The sequence below is a fragment of the Neofelis nebulosa genome, chromosome 14 (genome assembly GCF_028018385.1).
Source record: "Neofelis nebulosa isolate mNeoNeb1 chromosome 14, mNeoNeb1.pri, whole genome shotgun sequence".
In the NCBI taxonomy this organism is placed as follows: Eukaryota; Metazoa; Chordata; class Mammalia; order Carnivora; family Felidae; genus Neofelis; species Neofelis nebulosa.
In genome coordinates, this window is record NC_080795.1 from 62,903,352 (window position 1) to 62,919,117 (window position 15,766).

Consider the following 15,766-nt stretch of genomic DNA (forward strand, 5'->3'; position numbering starts at 1 on the left):
ATTTGTGATTTTATTTTTTTAAAAAATTCCTCACAAAATTGTGTACGTTTAGTGCATCCATAAACCTGAACTCACTTTTGAATTTAATGACTAAAACTTCTCTGATTTTCAGTTAAGTCACTTGTAAAAGATAGGGAATCAATCTTCAATGCCACTACAATTCTGTGACTCTACTTCGGTATAAAGTGTAACTTCCCCTCATGTTCCATTTATTTTTACAACCATTGGGAAATGGGTCCTTTTGTTCAAACTTTCACTGAGATTGTAACGAGGTGCCATTGATTAGTGTTGAAAGAAATTTGAGGAGGAAGTAACCATGAGAACTGGAAACTTAAGGGGATTTCAGGTAAAATTCTACCTGCCATTACCCCTCTGGAATAGACAAAGGGTCTCAATATTAAAGGGACAATTGCTGAAATGAAAATTCTAGGTGTTATACGTTGGGGATTTTTTTCATTAAAATACACACTTCCTCCCTAGTCATTAGATGACACTTGGAAGTTTTGTGGCCTCGTGTTTAACTCTAGCTTGGGCATTTTTTTTTCCATTTTATTCATTTTACATATTAAAAATGTAACAGCTTTCTGATGTATTAAGTATACTGTAAATAGTTTACTACCAGCAAAGCTTTTATTATCAAGAGATGAAAATGTTTATCACTGTTTTTTGTTGCTGTGCCCACATGTCAAATACTGAATCCTTGTTATATGGTTCTGTTTGCTTCTTATCTTCCTAGTTTTATTGATGCATAGCACCTGAAAGTTTTCGGGTTCTAAAGGTTATTCCAATTTTTCCATTGGTATGGTTATGGTTTCACTCACTTTTAAGGAAAAGCAGTTTTTTGTTAGGTGTGAGATATTGAACAAGACACTTTATTCTCTGATTCTCAGTGCCCAACTTCAAAATAGGAGTAAAACACTAACCAGAATTTTTGTGAAAATTAATTGAAATTATAAAGTGCAAATGTGACAGCATGGGCTTCGGAAATGTTTGTCCTCTTCTTCTGTGCCAAACCCCAACTTCTTACTGGCTCTTTTCTGACCTCTCAGAATTATTTTGAGAAAAAAGTCAGGTCACAGATACAAATACACATCAAGAGTGGTATACAAAGCAGAATCTTAAATATTGAACATCAGCTACTAAGAATGGCGGAATCACCTAGATAATGTCAAACACTGAATATATTTGAAATGTTAGCCATAAATATACATAAATATAATCTATTGTGTATGATCTAAAAGTGTGTGGGGCGCCTGGGTGGCTCAGTCGGTTGAGCGTCCGACTTCGGCTCAGGTCATGATCTCGCGGTCTGTGAGTTCAAGCCCCGCATCGGACTCTGGGCTGACAGCTCAGAGCCTGGAGCCTGCTTCAGATTCTGTGTCTCCCTTTTTCTCTCTCTGCCCTCTCCCGCTCATGCTGTCTCTCTCTGTCTCTCAAAAATAAATAAACACTAAAATAATTTTTTAAAAATAAAAATAAATTAAAAATTAAAGTGTGTGACTAACAACTTTAATAGCATGTATAAAGTTATATGAAGATACTGAAGGTCTTAAAAAGCATTGGTTTAGCTTTGTTGAGCACTGTGGAGAACTTTATGCCAACAAGAGCTTAGTCAAAGTCATTGCCTTTCTTCTGAGAAATTACAGATGATTTATCCAATGATCTTCCCAATTTTCCCCATTCTAATAATGTCACCCTGTGTTTAACCAAGACTGTGATCAGAGAAACACAAAACCTCCAAAATATGCATTATAAATATGGGATCTATAATGGTGACTAGGCCTTACACAGTTGTGGGATATGGTTAAACTATTATATAAGATGTTTCCTTCTAGATCTGGTGGAAATCCACAAGGCAGGCAGTTGAGATCAGATGTGAAGGGAAGAGAGTACGAACAGGAATCTACAAAGCTGAGGTGACTGGAGCCCATGAGGGCAGGCTTTTAAAATCCATGGCAGTCTCTTCCTGCCTCTCCTCCTGCCACATGGATAATGGGAGGAAGCTAGTGACCCTCATTATGGAACTAAATCTGCACCTAGCCCAGGAGCCAGAGAAGCCAAATGAGGATCTGGCCAGAGGTGCAGGACCCAGAGGAGGGGGTGCTACCCCCAGGTGGGAAGCCAACAAGCAGCTGGTTACACAAGTGTGTGTAAGCTACCAGGAGCCTCATTGCCTGCCTTCACCTTCTGCATGCAAAAGGAGTGTGGCTGCTACTTCATGCCAACCAGAAACTATGCAGGCAAGGGGATTTTGTGAAATTCAGTTCTAGCTGAGCTAAATTGACATAACATAAGTCTGCCACACTCTGAATAATTGTGTAAAATTCCATCTCTGTACCTTTTACTTTTCTTAACATAATGTGTTCTCACCTACATCCTTGGGATAACGTCCTCTCCCCAGATATCCTACTCTTCTTGCCAAAATTGAGCCCTATTTGCTGTTCAATAGATAAATGAATTCAACTCACTGTATCAATTTTCCAGGGCAATGTTTAGCTTTTATTTGTTTCATAATGGGTTCCCAGAACTAGTAATCACACTGAACCCATACTATCTAGCAGAAACTTGTTTAAAATGAATTCTGGTTTGATGATTTTTGAATGTAACTCCAAACTGCAGGCCTAGTTCTTTTCTTCATTTCTCTTGCAGCTAAGTCTTTTGTTTACAAATGTAGACAGATCTGTACTATACTGAAAACCTGAAATGGATTAGTGAGGTATCCTGGATACTGCAAAAGATGAATTTATTGTTTGAAATGAAAGTAATTTATTTGCAGATGATGTGATACTGTACGTAGAAAACCCAAAAGACTCCAGCAAAAAATTGCTAGGACTAATTACATGAATTCAGCAAAGTTGCAAAATATAAAATCAACATATAGAAATCTGTTGCATTTCTGTACACCAGTAGTGAGGCAGCAGAAAAGGGATTGATCCCATTTGCAATTGCACCCAGACAATTGCAATAAGATACCTAGGAATAGACCTAACGAAAGAGGTAAAAGATCTGTGCTCTGAAAACTATAGAACAATAATGGAAGAAATTGAAGAGGACACAAAGAAATGGAAAAGCATTCCATACTCATGGATTGGAAAAACAAACATTGCTAAAATGTCCATACTGCCCAAAGCAATCTACACATTTAATGTAATCCCTATCAAAATACCACCAGCATTTTTCACAGAGGTAGAACAAACAATCCTCAAATTTGTATGGAATCCCAAAAGACTCCAAATAAAATAAACAGTAAAATAAAAGGGGGTGCCTGGGTGGCTGAGTTGGTCAAGTGCCCGACTCTTGATTTCAGCTCAGGTCATGATCTCATGCTTCATGAGATTAAGCCCAACTGTCCATCAACTGATGAATGGATAAAGATGTGGTATGTGTGTGTATATGAATACAAACACACATACATACATATAATGAAATAATGAAGGTGAAATATGACTCAGCCATCTAAAATAATGAAATCTTACCACTTGCAGTGATGTATATGGAGCTAGAGTGTATTTTGCTAAGTGAAATAAGTGAGTCAGAGAAAGACAAATGCCATATGATTTCACTCATATGTGGAATTTTTTAAAAAAAATTTTTGTTTAATGTTTTATTTATTTTTGAGACAGAGAGAGACAGAACATGAATCAGGGAGGGTCAGAGAGAGAGGGAGACACAGAATCTGAAGCAGGCTTCAGGCTCTGAGCTGTCAGCACAGAGCCCGACACGGGGCTCGAACTCACGGACCATGAGATCATGACCTGAGCCGAAGTTGGACGCTTAACCGACTGAGCCACCCAGGCACCCCACTCATATGTGGAATTTAAGAAACACAACAGATGAACATATGGGAAGGAGAAAAAAAGAAAAAGGGAAACAAACCATAAGAGACTTAAAGATACGGAAAAAACTGAGGATTGATGGAGGAAGGTGGGTGGGTGATGAGCTAAATGGGTGATGGGCATTAGGAGGTCACTTGTAATGAGTACTGGGTATTGTATGTAAGTGATGAATTACTGAATTCTACTCCTGAAACCAGTATTGCACCATATGCTAAATAACTAGAATTTAAATTAAAAATTTGAAAATAAAATAAAAGTAATTGGTTGTGATTCAGCTTTGAAGATGAGAATAGAAAGTCATTCCATTAACAATAATTTACTCATTTGTATATTTTATACTGACTTAAGTCTTTGCTTTAAACTTGGTTTTATATGGAGATTATAAAGTGCTTTGTCAAGTTTGCAAGTACAATTTGAAAGCTTAAACTTGTCTGATACACCACATTGCTGTCCCCCTTCTTCCTACTGCCACTGGCAGAAGCAGGAGCTGAACACACAGGAACTGGTGCCTTAAGGGAATGGAGGCCATGAAGGCTGATGAGGTCTGGAGGTTGATGAGGTCCAGAGGTTGAGGAGCCAGGAAGAAGGTAGACCTAAAGTCCTAAAATCACCACGATGCAACATCTCTAGGCCAGGTGAGTGCTTCCTACAGAAGTTAAGAGTCTCCTGCAAAACAATGCCCTGAGACTTTGGGACAACTGTTGGAGGGAAGATAGGACAACCCTCTGGAATCTTGCTAGAAACTCCTCAAAGAAAAGAAGAAAACACAGAGCACTAAGAAGATCTAGAACAAGAGAAGGAATAGTTCAGATGCAGCATCTGAGAAACACTGGCCTTTAGAGAAGAAAAGTTAAGTGTCAGGTCAGAGCCTGCAGAATGGCTAGCTGTGTTCCCAAAGGACCTCAGACTCATCTACATACAATCTTTCACAACACTCACTAACCTCTTCAGCATCACCAGGGCAAAGCTTGAGAAGGTGACCTGTAACCACCCTATACAGGTAATCATCACGCTGATCTTTACACCTGTAATTCACCCTTGATAGTCATTTTGTCCAGACCTCAACTGCACAAAGACTCTTTGGTTGGCATTAAGAAGAACATGAGAAATGATATGGCATGAGATGTTGCCAATTTCATTGAAATACTATTAATGGAATTTAATTTATTTCTAAAATTATATTGTGGATACTATGATGTATAAAATCAATTCAAGAATTTCTTCCAGGGCACCTGGGTGGCTCAGTCAGTTAAGCATCCAACTTTGGCTCAGATCCTGATCTCACCATTCATGAGTTAGAGCCCAGTGTCCAGCTCAGAGCCTAGAGCCTACTTCAGATTCTGTGTCTCCCTCTCTCTCGGCCCCTCCCCTGCTCATGCTCTGTCTTTCTCTTTCTAAAAAATAAATAAACATAAAAAAAATACTTTCAACTTTGCTCATTCCACAAATATATATTGAGATCTACTATGTGCAAGCAGCAAGGAGATACCCGGGAGAAAAATTCCTTGATCTCATGGAGCTTACATTCTAGTCCCACCGTCATCAGTCAGTCCTTTCTCTCATTCCGCAAGACAGTGAATCCAAGCCCATTTAACCTCTGCCAGAACTCTCTAAGTTCCCTCATCTTTGTCTCACATCCTTCACTCAGAGCAGATACTTCATACACCACTTCACAAAGAGAACAGAGGGTGGCAGCCCAGGTTTCTCCCCATCTCCCTCTAGAATAGAACCCAGCCTCAGTCCCTTTTTTTCTGACTCAGGAGATCAGGCACCATTTTGGAACTTCCCCAGGGCTTTGGGGGCCATGGAATTATGAACATGCCTATGTCTGCTATGGGCATTTACCCACAAAATTGGGGGCACCCAGTATTACCTTCATTTGTCTTCATTTGCTGACATATTCCAAAGCCTTAGCATGTCCTCAAAGCATCCACCACATGTCACTAATGTATTTTGATAACTTTAAAGAAAACTGCACCTAGGATCCTTACTATATCCTTACTCAGGATATAGAATTGCTTCTTAGAACAAATCATGCACTAGTTGTTTGTTAGTAAGTCATATATCAAAAGGGTATTATGTTGTACTGGTGTCATAAAGAAAGAGTCTGCAAAAGTGTTTTCTCCCCCATGTCACAGAGATGTGGATATTTAAGAGCTCAGTGAAAAATAAACCTTGAGTGAATACTGGCTAACCGGATAAAGAGTGGTAAAGTCAAAAGATGATGGGCTTGGGGCGCCTATGTGGCTCAGTCAGTTAAGCAACTGACTTTGGCTCAGGTCATGATCTCATGGTTTGTGGGTTCGAGCCCCACATCGGGCTCTGTGCTGACAGCTCAGAGCCTGGAGCCTGCTTCGGATTCTGTGTCTCCCTCTCTCTCTGCCCTTCCCCTGCTCATGCTCTGTCTCTCTCTGTCTCTCAAAAATAAATAAAATGTAGGGAAAAAAATTTAAAACATGATTTAAAAAAAAAAAAAAAAAAGATGATGGGCTTTGGAACAGATAGTCCCTGGTTTGAATTCCAGCTGTGCTACTTAGTAGCCATGTGACTTGTAAAAGCTATCTGGTCTCTGTAAAGCCAACTTTTATCACTTACAAAATGAAGATAAAAATACAGCCTTGTCAGGGTTATAGTAAAGAGTAGATGAGATAACGTAACATATCCAGCCCCACGCTTGGGTGCAATGGCAGCTGATTCAATATTGAAGACCAATTTTCTTTAGAATTCCTGTGCCCTTCTCATGCCTCTCCTGCCCCACCTCATCTCACGTGTTTTGTTCATAGCTCTGTAATTGAGATACAGTTGATAGCTGGAGGTTTGCAAAAGAGCTGACCAAATACCAATGTTCCCAAGGAGTGAATCCGCTTAGAGATGGTATTTGAGTCATTTTTTGTCATTGTGTTAAGAATTGGATCTTGTCTATTGGACACAAGTTTGAGTAATAGAAACCTAATGAGCCTTTTCTCATCAGAAAGCTATGTCTACCTCAAAACAAAATGTATTTGTGAAGAGTCAATTATTTTTATGCTTTCTTGGCCAGACTTTGAGGCAATCAGTTAGTAACAGGAATTATAATTAGAACGTTGAGAGTATTGTTCTATTTTCTGCCCATGGCAATTCTGCCACTTTCTTAGTAAGACATAGGTCTAAGCAGAAACACTGATGGAGAAACTTGTGCCTTTGGATTAATTTAGATATATGTACATGTTTTTTATTAATGTTGGAGTTCTTGTCCTTCTAAATGATTTTGTTAATTCATTTGGTGAAATCTGATCTATCTTCCATAGTGAAGAGAAATAGGACCATTTCCAAGAGATACAGTAGAGACCAGAGCCCCATATTTGTTTTAATCTCTGGTGATATATTGTGTTGGAACTGAGAAAACGCAACTGAGAAATCTTTACTTCCTAGAGTTGGCTTTGTATTTACCAACCTAATTCTGATTTAATATGGGAGTAAGATGAAAGTGAGGAATGGGAAAATATTCTCATGGGAAGCTGAAAAAGAAAACAAAAGAAAATTCAGTTTGATATATGGCCATTAGCTACTGTTAATGAATCTATCCATTTAATGAGATACTGTTTAATTATGTATATTACTATAAGATAGAATTGGGAGGAGGGGTGTCTTTACCACCACCCTCATTTCAGAGCTTACTACTTCTCCTGACAATTCGTATTCATTAAGTCTTAGAGAAAGGTTGGTATTAAATGATAATGGCAATTATAGTCCTTAAACCCATAGCTCTCTTTTCCTAGGATTTATCTATTCAATCCAAGAAAAGAATAAGGAATGAGGTAAATATACTCACATAAATTCAAATTTATAAACTTTTTTTGAGTGTTTACTATCAGCACTGAATTAGGGACTGGATATGAAGAGATGAATAAGTCATCTTTTCTGTTCTTATGGATCTCAGAGTTTAATAGGAGGAAAAGACCATTTGTCACAGAAATCACTGCGCACTGTCTCAGGTCAGATTTCCTAAAAGCATAGTCTGACATGGGGTTTTTTGTGTGAGTGATTAGCTGATGAGGTGTTTCCAGGAGAAGCCTGGAAGGAAATGAAGGAAGCAGATCTGAAAGGGGAGAAAGCTAGGCAGGCATGTGTGTTCAGCAGTCTCTAGCCCTGATCTCCACGGGAACTGCAGGGCATGAAAAATACCACAGACTCCTCCCACCTTGAATCAAGAGGTTGGCCCATGTATCCTTCAATCATCCAGTCCTTTGATGAGGGCTCTCCTCTTGGGCATTTCTGGGCTCCTATTGGCCAAAGAGAACCGTCTGGAGAAAGATTGCTATGGGCCATCAGCAGCTGAGACTGCCAGCAGCTGAGAGATAGGTGCATTGGCTCAGTAATGGCGGCCTGGTTCAGGCAGTATCTGCCACTGGATACAAAAATGAGTAGACTGTGGCTTTATGCCCAGGTAAGTCAGAGTCCCACTGTGTAGACTGGCATTAAATAAACAACTACAGTGCAATGTGACAAGTGTAATCATAAGAATTTGTACAAGATGGATGGCACAAGACTGCAATTATCTGTATGTTCATTGGCATTTTACTTCGTTGTGCAAAATATTGGTGGAATTTTTTAAAGCAGCTCTATCTTTCTGGTGGTAAGAGTATGGGCATGGAAGTGTCTTCAGAGAAGATGATAACTGAGGTAGATTTATAAGCAATAGGCTTTGTGAATGAGATACTGGTGATTGGGGAATTACTAAAACTGCGATGTCTTAATCCATGACCCTGAATTACATCTCAGTGGGAACTCTTTTTCAACCCTATTTCCAATCCATCCCATAATGGTATAATTAAGCATGTATATATAGATACTTATATAATATATGTGTTAATATGTTATAACTACATATTAGGTAAGTAATATAGATTATATTATGTTATATATTTCATAAATTATATTATAAGATATAAGTATTATCTGTTAAATAAATATATGAATAACAGTAAACATAATCTAAATAATAATATAAATATAAACATGTTACATTGTATTATGTAATAGGTACATATTATATTATATTATATTATATTATATTATATTACATTCTATTACATTATTATATTAAGTTAGACTTTAAGAAAGGAATAAGATCAAATTTTAAGGAAGCAGGCCACTTATAATACAATGATAAGAGCCTTTCTACTATAGTAAACACATGGTGATAGTATTCTCTTTTGGAACTAGGAAGGAAGCTACCGGTATGAATCAAGATTTGTTGAAAGATAGATACACTTTTAATAATGGAGTTGCCCTGTCAAGTAAAATGATTGAGATATGTTTTCATAAGACCCTTTTCCAAAGGTAGTCTACAATATCCAGTGATCTTTTCATTTTGTGAAACCATTGTTTTATTTGATAGAAGTAATGTTGGCTGTAGGCTTGTAGAACCTCCAGGGAAAACAGGCTCGACCCAGAACTGGAAACATCTCTAATTGGTTCCAGGTTTTCATTTCTTGTGCTGTACTCCTCCAAAATTGGTGGTACTAAATAGAAGTGATGTTTCAGTGTATGCACTACCCACACAAATATCCATGTTTTAAGAACACAATAGAATTCAGTGAGATTTCTTTGTATGTGTGGCTCAGTATCATTTTCTATGACCTCTTTATTCATTTTAGATCCCAGACTATAATGCTTGGCTTCGAGGTTGACAAACTGGCAGACCATCTATTTGTGTTCGTTATTTTTTACTTGAGATTTTCATATTTCGTATCCTGTTTTAATGGTCATCCCAATATATTCCCAGAATTTTCTTGTACTTTGTAACCAGAAAATGAACGTTTCATTTAAAAACAAAAGGAGAAAAGAAACTTTCTGTGACCTCCATAATTACCTTCTACATTTACTTATTTCTCTTTTCACGTGAACATATTAAAAAATTGCTTGTATGTCTGATATTCTATTCAAGAAACAAAGTTACATTGTCTAAGTATTGTGTTCATTCCACCACGTTTGATGGCTTGAGTGGTAGAGGATCATAGAGAGAAGAAATGTCTTGTAAGGAGAAATGTGAGGGGAGAGAATAAGGGAAACACAAATACAGGTGCACTGACACACTTACACAACACCACCACCACTACCACTCATGGGTAAATGACTCTCAGACTGTTAAATGGCCTGATTTAAGTACTATGGAGCTTGGCATCAATATGACTTTTACTTTTGTAACAACTTCTAGAACAAAGCTACGTTCGGATGTATTGGCAATTTATGTCTCTGAATTTTGTTACTTATTCTTTACTCCAACAAGAGAATACATGTGGTCATATTGAAATATAATAAGAACAGACACATAGAGAAGAAAATTGATCCTTTTATTTGCATACTTCCTGTAGGGGCAAGTGATTAGCGTGAATTTGGGGAGCTATGCCTTTCAGGGCTGTGTGACTCTATAGGCAAAGTGGAAATTTGAACTAAGCATCTAGGTAGTTTATGGGAGATGGTAGAAAGAGTCCTTACAAGGAAATTCTTTCTTAGCTAAATTGGTAATTAAAGAAAAGCCTTATGGGGCGCCTGGGTGGCGCAGTCGGTTAAGCGTCCGACTTCAGCCAGGTCACGATCTCGCGGTCCGTGAGTTCGAGCCCCGCGTCGGGCTCTGGGCCGATGGCTCGGAGCCTGGAGCCTGTTTCTGATTCTGTGTCTCCCTCTCTCTCTGCCCCTCCCCCGTTCATGCTCTGTCTCTCTCTGTCCCAAAAATAAATAAAAAACGTTGAAAAAAAAATTAAAAAAATAAATAAATAAATAAATAAAAATAAAGAAAAGCCTTATTAACCTACTTGGATATCTGGATATGTCCATTGCAGTAACAGTGCTTAGACCCAACTCTGTAACCTCTACGGCAATAATTCCTTTGTGGGGCCATTAAATTCAATCAGAACAGGCCTTGAATTGGATTGTCTCTCTTTTTTATCTTAATATTTTGGTTTTAAATATGAGAAAACAGGTATTTGAAGGTTTCATCATCTTGCGTTGGTTATTCCTGGTTAGCTTAGTCCTGTAGGGATGCAGGGCAGCTTTTAAGGCTCTTTCTGGTCTGGTTTTCCCTTAGTGAGTGCCTCCATGTGGTTTGGGTAAGACAGCACTCCCCTCTCCACCCTCTTACCCACCCCAGACCCTTGAGGAGGTCCCAACACCTACCAACCAAAGCACTCAGCCTCAGTGTCAGGATGGGCACAGGATTTAAAGGTGGGCCAAACCATAGGTATTCCTGTCCTTGCAACCAGACTACACAATTAATACTTTTTTTTGGAAGATAAAGGGGATTTCTCTTTTCTCTTGGTTTTAATTCCTAAGTACTTACAAACCAGACAGCCAAAGAAAAAAGACACTTTTGTATTCTCATTCTGTTTATTAAAACATTAATATGTCAGGAGCCATGCTCACTGCATTTGGTTCATCATCTCATATAATTTCTACAGTAATCCTTGGAGCTGGGTACTCGTATTATCCCCATCTACTCATGAGAAGTGGAAACTTAGATATACTGCTTTTTGAAGGTCACATGCTAATAAATAAATGATAGTCTTGAACCTGTTTAGTCTGACCTGACATGCTCTTAACCTCTACCCCATTTCCTGTAGGCATTCTATTAAGCAAAAGGAAAGCCTACATTTAACATTTTTGCAAACATCAAAACAAAATTATGTATTTGGAATAGAGGAATGAGGAGAAGTCGGAGAAGTATGCCCTAGAGAACCACAGAGTCAGAGGGACTATAGTCTCAGCGACTGAGAACGGAGCATCTTGAATGGTGCTGGGACAGAGGTGGGTACTACTCAAGTAAGCTGAATCCTGCCTAAGTACTTGCCAGGCTAAATCTACAACTTGAAGCAGCCTGGAGGTATCACATCACCTTCAATGGGAGTGCCATATTGTAGACTATTCCAAAGCTTAGTAGAGCTACATAATGAGTTTGGCTTGGTATCCTGTTGTTTCTTGTTTGTTTATTAATTAATTCATCTGTTTATTCAGTCATTGCCAGTATTAGATGTCTAAGATATACCAAGGTACCTGACTCCAAGGAACTCTTAATCTAGAGCAGGAGATGGGTGAGTTAAAAACAAATTATAATGAAGGAATAAATGTTCAACAATTTTAGTAGGAAGAAAAAAGAAGGCAAAGAAATTATAATAGAGTAGATTTGGGGACTGTACCTGTACTGGAATGTACAATTGAGCCAAGAAAGATGCTTCTAATATTTACTCTTACTAATTTTATTTATTTAATTATGGATGAATTTAATTCTGGAAATGTTCCCAGATGCCTTTCCCTAGTGGGAAACACAACAGTTTTATAAATAGCAACCTTTCCCTCATAAGCTAGGAGGAAGCCATCTAAATTTTTCAGTGCCTCTGCTAGCGGCTACATTTAAAGGATTTTATGCTGGAGTATTTTGATATAATTGGGAAAAATATGAGGAATCAGATCCACTCAAGTTCTAGTTCAACTTAATTGCTTACTAAGTGTATGATATTGTGTAAATTATTAAACAACTCTGAGCCCAGCTTTTTTACCCATAACATGGGTATGCATATGGAAAATTTAAATGAGTGTATAAATATAGAGTGCACCTCATGTTAGTGTTCACTTGCTCAAGAAATGTTCATTTTCTTCCTTCTGTGTCTTCTCAGCTTCTGTTTTCTCATTTATCGTGTTGGGATAACAGTACTTCCTCGTAGGACTGATCATTCAATGAAAGGATATACATCAAAAAATGGTTGGCACATACTAGGTGCTCAATAAATGTCAAATCCCCTTGCCTTTTCTCTTACATTTTTGAAAATGTAAATGGTTTCTTATCTTCATTGGCAAAGATAACTTCTCTGATAAATTCTAAGAAGAAAAGAAATCTTACGTATATGAATAATTACATTCTGGATTCAGGGTCACTTAAAGCTCTCCACTTTGCCTGGAAGGACACAATAAAAACATAAAGACAAAGTTGGAGACAGGTCACAAAGACATATAATATACAATGGTACTAGTTAAAACGTTCAGTAAGATGATCTGTCTCTATAGTATACATATACATATAGATGTATACTCAATGGCTTGATAATTTTTATTCTTTTTTCTCTTTTTTAGTGTTTATTTAATTTTGAGAGAGAGAGCAAGCCAGGGAGGGGCAGAGAGAGAGAGAGAGGGAGACACAGAATCTGAAGTGGGCTCCAGGCTCTGAGCTGTCAGCATAGAGACTGATGTGGGGCTCAAACTCAGGTCAGATCATGACCTGAGCTGACGTCGACACTTAACTGACTGAACCACCCAAGCACTCCTGACAATTTTTATTCCAAACTTATAAAAATAAAAGGAGGGGTGCCTGAGTGGCTCAATAAGTTAAGCATCAGACTCTTGGTTTCAGCTCAGGTCATGATCTCACTGTCATGAGATTCAGTCCCATTTTGGGCTCTGAGCTGAGCATGGAACCTGCTTAGGATTCTCTCCCTCTTCCCTCTGTCCCTCCCCCACTTGTGTTTGCACATGTGCTCACTCTCTCTTTCTAAAAAAAAAATTAAATAAAAATAAAAAGATAAAAGCAATGCTTTGGAATCATAGATAGTACAAAGAAAAAGCAGTTGCCTTATTTGTGCTATGGAAAAAGTGATTTAGAAATAACATTTTTAGGGAAGCCTGTGTGGCTCAGTTGGTTGAGCATCAGGCTTCCATTTGAGTCATGATCTCAGGATTCATGAGTTTGAACCCTGTATTCGGCTCTGCACTGATGGTGCAGAGCCTGCTTGAGATTCTCTCTCTCTCCCTCTCTCTCTGCCCCTCCCACGCTCTCTCTCTCTCTCTCACACACACAACAAATAAATAAACTTAAAAAAAAGTCAACAACTCTTCAAAAAGCCTACAGATATCTGAGTGCAATTGTTAGAAAAACAGAAAAGAAATAACATTTTTATTCATTTGTCACATATATTTTTGTACTATTGGGCCCAATCCTTGTAGTTGATAGTCTGGTTACTTAGAAGCCCTCTCCTTGCTGAAAAGTAGTTTTTTACTCTAAATCCATTCTATTTTCATTTATGCTGGAAAGATGAATAATGCAGCATTCAATTGTTTTTTTTCCTGATTTAATACTAGCATAGGAATTCTTCTCTAGAATAATATCAATTAAAACTCTGTGGCAAATGTGGGCTGTGGACCTGGTCAAAAGGCATAAACTCCCAACCCACCTTGTGATTGTTTTAGTAGAGATTTCCAGGCGTTACTTCAAATGATTTCAGCCATGCATTGCAGGTAATGAGGGAGACACAATTTCATACCCAGCTTCTTAACTCCTTGGCTGCTGTTGAAGGTAGCTTTATTTTTCATTTGGTGGGCTGGAACATCCCCTCAGATTAGAGAGAAGGCAGCCCTTTGTACTCTGTAAGCACACCTCTGTCAGGAGTGAGTAATAATAGCATGGACTCTGATTTTTATAGTCATTTTTATTTCTACTTTAAGGAACAAGTTCTTCTTCATCACATTTGTAAGCAGAAGCATAATGGCTCTTGCTAAAAGTGAAAGCATGAACAATATCAGCAAAGATGACTGAAATATATACATTTAAGTCTAATTCTATTTGATTTCTTTCCGAATACATTTCAAGTTTCTACTTTTGTATACAAAAGAGTATGTTCAATGCATATATGTTGATTTAAGTTTGTCAACATCCAGTATCCATATTGGTCCACCAATATTGAATGTACTCTCCCAGTTTTCTGCAATTCAGCTATTCATGAATAACTTTGATTTCCTTCTGGCTTCTTATTGTTACCCATAACATGTTAGAATGTTAGAGCTATATCACATTCTTGGAATATATTTGCTTAAGTAAAAGCTAATTTCATGAGGGAAATCTCCTGTTAAGATTGCAAGAATACCTCAAAGAAACAGAAAAAGAATGTTTTGTGAAAGAGCTAGGCTCCTTCCTTCCTATCAGAATCATCTAAAATTGACTGGTGTGACAGGTATATTGCAGTATGTCTTCCAATGGTCCCTGCCTCCTGGCAGTCACAGCCTCTTTCTATCCCTTCCCATTGAATGTGGGCTTGCCTAGTGACTTCTAACCATTAGAATAAGAAAAAAATATATAGGATGTCACTTCTTTAATTGGGTGACATAAAATTTTGACTTCCATCTTGCTAGCAGATTCTCTCTATTGCCTTCTCAATTTGCATACTGCCAAGTAGGAAGGTGCATGTGGCAAGGAATTCAGGAATGTTTCTAGCCAATAGCCAGCTGTAAACAGGCCCTCAGTCCAATAACTGCTGGAAAATTGAATTTTTCCAAGACTGTGAGTGTGGAAGTGGATCCTTTCCCAGTCAAGTCTTCAGATGAGACCACAGCCCTGATCAAACCTTGACTGAAGTCATGTTCACTGCAGCACTAGTCAGAATAGTCAAGATGTGGAAACAACCCAAATGTCCACTGACAGATGAATAAAGAATATGTGGTATAATGTACAATGGAATATTATTCAGCCTTAACTTAAAAAAGAAGAAAATCCTGAAATATGCTACAACACAGATGTACCTACAGGTTGTTATGCTAAGTGAAATGAGCCAGTCCTAGAAGGACAAATACTTTATCATTCTACTTATATGAGATATCTAAAATAGCCAAGCCCATGGAAAACAGAGAGTAGAATGGTGATTGCTAAGGCTTTAGAAAAGGGGGAAATGGGGAGTTGTTTAATGGGTATAAAGTTTCAGTTATGGAAGGTGAATAAATTCTAGAAATCTGCTGTACAACATCATGCCTATAGTTAATAATACTGTACTGTACAAACACTTGTTAAAAGGGTAGATCTCATGTTAAATATTCTTTCTAAAGGAAAGAAAGAAAGAAAGAAAGAAAGAAAGAAAGAAAGAAAGAAAGAAAGAAAGAAAGAAAGAAAGAAAAAGAAAGAAAGAAAGAAAGAA

The 15,766-nt window shown here is 37.9% G+C and overlaps 1 long non-coding RNA gene across 6 annotated transcripts in view; it reads left to right on the forward strand.

The window, feature by feature from the left end:
* The window catches only part of LOC131494476 (uncharacterized), a 259,326-nt gene that overhangs the window by 211,044 nt on the left and 32,516 nt on the right, over positions 1–15,766 (forward strand). For 5 of the 6 annotated variants that reach the window (XR_009253424.1, XR_009253425.1, XR_009253422.1 and 2 more), the window contains 2 exons: positions 4,315–4,471; positions 11,438–11,621. This is a non-coding gene — a long non-coding RNA (uncharacterized LOC131494476). The remainder of the gene's footprint in view (positions 1–4,314; positions 4,472–11,437; positions 11,622–15,766) is intronic. The other variant, XR_009253423.1, reaches the window with a different exon arrangement.